Raw genomic sequence first — 5246 nt, 5'->3', positions numbered from 1 at the left:
CTCCCATTCCACCAAGGATATGCAGGTCTTTGGATTCCTCCATCGTCAGACCACAGCGAAACGACGGTTGGATGAAGAACGCCTCATCTTCCGGCTAGGAACTCTCCAACCACAAGGGATGAACTCGGGTTTCACCAGTTTCCTCATTTCCCCTCCCCCCACCTTGTCTCAGTCAAATCCATCGAATTCAGCACCGCCTTCCTAACCTGCAATCTTCTTCCCGACCTCTCCGCCCCCACCCCCGTCTGACCTATCACCCTCACCTTGACCTCTTTCCACCTATCACATTTCCGACGCCCCTCCCCCAAGTCCCTCCTCCCTACCTTTTATCTTAGCCTGCTGGACAAACTTTCCTCATTCCTGAAGAAGGACTTATGCCCGAAACGTCGACTCTCCTATTCCCTGGATGCTGCCTGACCTGCTGCGCTTTTCCAGCAACACATTTCCAGCTCTGATCTCCAGCATCTGCAGACCTCACTTTCTCCTCTAAGACATGTAGGAGGTGACTTACAAATTGTAATGGGTTGCTCATTTAAATATTTTAATGAGGCTGTGTATCTCAGATTAGATTTCTTTAACAGAGGACAGTTGGGTTTCCTGGCCCTCAGGAAATCAGGCAGCAACAGGACATTGGGGATTGCTATGGGAAAGATTCTAATGTTTTTACAGCACTGCCTGCAGGCTTACTCACAGCATATCTACTTAGCGAACACAGACAGCTGTCTAGTAGTTGGGGAAAGGATAGGGGAGTGGGATTCCTGTTCGTTTTGAAGTGAGCCAATGTGTTGGGCTAAATTACCTCCTTCTGTGCAGTTCCAACTTCATTATCCTGTGTTGCTAGTTCATTGTTATTTGTACAATGATGGGGCAGGACAGCATGCCAAACATGCTGACAGACAGACCCAAACCTGAGATGCCAACCTGATGGAACTGCAGCAAAGGACCATGTAAGGACGTTGTGTGCTGTAGAGATCCTACAACCAACCAATCGGATCCGAGAGCTACCACATCCATCTGTGAGTGCTGGTGGATAATTAAAGAATGAATGTGGTGGAGGACTCTCCAGGAAACTTATGAGTACAAAAGATGAGGTTGAAATGTTAGCAACCAGAGGAGCTGAGTCAGCGACAATATGCAATAGGTGCAGGAGGAGGCCATTCAGCCCTTCGAGCCAGCACCGCCATTCATTATGATCATGGTTGATCATCCACAATCAGTATCCTGTTCCTCCCTTATCTCCATAACCCTTGATTCCACTATCCTTAAGAGCTCTATCCAACTCTTTCTTGAAAGTATCCAGAGACTTGGCCTGCACTGCCCTCTGGGGCAGAGCATTCCATACACCCACCACTCTCTGGGTGAAGAAGTTTCTCCTCATCTCTGTTCTAAATGGCCTATCCCTTATTTTTAAGCTGTGTCCTCTGGTTTGGGACTCACCCATCAGCGGAAACATGCTTCCTGCCTCCAGAGTGTCCAATCCTTTAATAATCTTATATGTCTCAATCAGATCCTCTCTCATCCTTCTAAACTCAAGTGTATACAAGCCCAGTCGCTCCAATCTTTCAACATATGATAGTCCCACCATTCCGGAAATTGACCTTGTCAACCTACAAGGTTGAATCACATTGTCCTTCCTTTGAGGCTCCCTAACATCACTTGTGACAGTCCTCAATTTGAGTACAGATCAAGAATGTGAGGGAATAATTTCCACTTACCTGAAACGAATGTCGCACTAACAATGCTCAAGAAACTCAACACCATTCAGGAGAAAGCTACATGCTTTTTATTTGTTAATTCCATGGGATGTGGGCTGGGCCCAGCATTTATTGCCTGTCCCTAGGTGCCCCTTGAGAAGGTGGGTGGTGAGCTGCCTTCTTGAACCGCTGCAGTCCATTCAGACCCTGAAAGCCCTTAGGGAGGGAATTCCAGGATTTGGACCCAGCAACAATGAAGGAACGGCAAAATATCTCCAGGTCAGGATGGGGAGGGACTTGGAGGGTTCTTGTCATTGGTGGTGCTCCCATGTACCTGCTGCCCCTGTCTCTCTAGGTGGAACTGATGGTAAGTATGAAAGATGCTTATGAAGGATTCTTGGGGACTGGTTTAACTCAGTTGGCTGGATCGCTGGTTTACAGAGCAGTATGCTGCCAACAATGTGGGTTCAATTCTCCTCACCAGTTTGAGGTCATGAAAAGGACTCTCCTTTTTAACCTCTTCCCTCGCCTGAGCTCTGGTGGCCCTCAGGTTAAATCACCACCAGTCGCTTCTCTCTAATGAGAGAGCAGCCCCAATGCTCTGGTAAGACTATAGTTACATGACAACAATTAAGGATCTGCAGTGCATCTTGTAGATAGTACACTTTGCTGCTATTGAGCATTAGTGTTAGAGGGGATGAATGATTGTGGATGTGGTCCCAATCCAAGTGGGCTTGTTTCTCCTAGATGCTGTCAAGTTTCTTGAGTGCTGTTTGAGCTGCAGAGGGTCAGTTAGTGGCCTCAAGATTACCAGACAATGACCTTCCATTTCAGCCACGATACTTATCTGACAAGTCCAGTTCAGTTTCTAGTCAATGGTAACCCCCCAGGACGTTGATTGCTGTGTGGATTTAGTAAAGGTAATTCCACTAAATGTCAAAGGGCGATGGTTAAATTCTCTCTTGTTGGAGATGGTCATTGCCTGGCATTTGTGTTACTTGCTACTTACCAACCCAATGGATATTCTCCAGGTCTTGCTGCATTTGAACGTGGACTGTTTCAGTAGGAGTAGCAAATAGAGCTGCAGATTGCCCAATCATCAGCAAACATCCCCATTTCTGACCTTATGATGGAGGGAAGCAGCTGAAGATGGTTGGGACTAGGACAGCACCCTGAGGAACTCCTGCAGAGATATTCTGGAACTGAGATGACCACAACCAGGTATGTCTCCGGCCACCGGACAGTTTTTCCCTGATTCCCATTCTTCCCAGCCTTGCTCGGGCTCCTTGATGAAATAATTGATCAAGCGTGACCTCGATGTGAAGGCTTTCCCTCTCCCCTCCTCTCTGGAATTCAGCTCCTTTTGTCCATGTTTGACCAAGGGTTGTAATGAGGTCAGGAGCTGAGTGTCCCTGGTGGAACCCAAACTGGGCGTCACTGAGCAGGTTATTGCTGAGCGGGTGCTGTTGGTAGCACTGTTACTGACACCGTCCATCACGTTACTGATGATCGAGGGTAGACTGGTTGGGCGGTAATTGGCCGGGTTGGATTTGCCCTGCTTTTTGTGTACAGGACATACCTGGGCAATTTTCCACATTGTCAGGTGGATGCCAACATTATAGATGTACTGGAGCAACTTAGCTAGGGGAGAGGCAAGTTCTGGAGCACAAATCTTTGGTACAATTGCCAGAATGTTGTCAGGGCCAACAGCTTTTGTAGTATCCAGTGCCTCCAACTGTTTCTTGATATGTGGAGTGACTCGAATTGACTGAAGACTGATGCTGGGGACCACTGGAGGAGGCCGAGATGGATTATCCGCTCGGCACTTCTGGCTGAAGATTGTTGTGAAAGCTTCAGCCTTACCTTTTGCTCTGCTGTGTTCTGGGCTCTTCCATCATTGAGGATGGGAATATTTGAGGAGTCTCCCCCTCTCACGCGTAGTTTAATTGTCCACCACCTTTCACAAATGGATGTGACAGGACTGCAGATCTTCGATCTGATCGGCTGGTTGTGAAATCACTTAGCTCTGTCTATCACCTGCTCCTGATACTGTTTGACAAGCTTGATCGATGCCTCATCCACCAAATCACTCCCTTCACCACCGGCACTCAGGGTCAGAAATGTCTAGCATCTAATAGTTGTAGCAAAGGTGAAGATTTCGTTGATAGTGCCTCCAAAACCTGCACATGGGATGTTGGGTTGGAATTATTTTAATGTTCCTTTACAGGGGCAAAAGCCCAGTACTCCCTTCCTATTTCATGCTTCACACACCTACAGCACAGAGACTTAATCAGTGCAAGAACATAGCGCCCCATCACCTTCCTCAGAATAAATAGACTCAGACAATTAGCCCTGGTCTAGCCAGTGACACACAAAATCAAATACAAATGTGAAAGAAATCTCATCCCAGTAAATATCAGGATCGACTTCATTGGTAAATCCACCAGTTTGATTAAAACAAAACAGTAGAACGTTATTCAATTTGGTTCGGTTCTCTCTCATAACTCATATCCTAATTACCTGCAGGTAGGCAGGAGAAAAACCAACCAAGATGACAGAGATTATAGTCCTTTCTGTTTGAGATTCATTAAAAAGAAGTTAGGTTGTTCAAATACGTCATGGCTAATTATTACATGTAGGCCTCTACTGCTTGGATTCAATCTAAGCCCAGAGATACTGCTGTGATCCAATTCATTGTTTCTGCATTGTCATGACTCAACCAGGAATAGTGTGCTGATAATCAAGCTCCACTATTCACCAAGTCTTCATAAAATATAGAAATGTATAAAATCCCACAGAGACAGCTAAAAATACCAATCTGCCTCTGACTGTCCATTACTCAAGACAATAACAATTCACACTAGGCTTTGTCATTCACAGAAAAATAACTATTTATTCTAACACACTTATGAGAGAAAGAGATTTCTAATCTAACACTATACAAAGTAAACAAAACTCATTGAAAACCACAAATATACTCACACTCTGTACCAATTTATGATGTGGAGGTATTGGTGTTGGACTGGGGTGAACAAAGTTAAAAATCACTCAACACCAGGTTATAGCCCAACAGGTTTATTTGGAAGCACTAGCTTTCGGAGCGCTGCTCCTCCACCAGGTAGCTGTGGGACAGGATCATAAGACACAGAATTTATAGCAAAAGATCATAATGTCCATGCATGGAACTGAAATAATATATTGAACAAACCTAGTTTGCTGTTAAGTCTTTTATCTTTTAGAGTGGATTGCAGGTTTTGATTCATTAACATGTAAATCCCAGAACTTCTTCCAAGTCACGTCACCAGATAACTTAAGTTTTATAAAAAATAGTGACATCTCAGCTCATACAATACATTAAAGGTGTGAGGTTAGAGTCTGTCTGCAGCCCAATCTTGAGTCAGACTAGTCCTATTTCCAAAATAGGAATTTATAAAATGTGACTTGGATTGACTGTCTGCAGGGTGTGTGCTTTTTGAGCAAAATAGAATGTACCTGCAAATACGATTCCGCAAACGCTAACTCGGTGTGTGTGTGTGTGTGTGTGTGTGTGTG

The sequence above is a fragment of the Chiloscyllium plagiosum genome, chromosome 14, assembly GCF_004010195.1.
Source record: "Chiloscyllium plagiosum isolate BGI_BamShark_2017 chromosome 14, ASM401019v2, whole genome shotgun sequence".
In the NCBI taxonomy this organism is placed as follows: Eukaryota; Metazoa; Chordata; class Chondrichthyes; order Orectolobiformes; family Hemiscylliidae; genus Chiloscyllium; species Chiloscyllium plagiosum.
Note: the sequence above shows the minus strand (reverse complement) of the source record.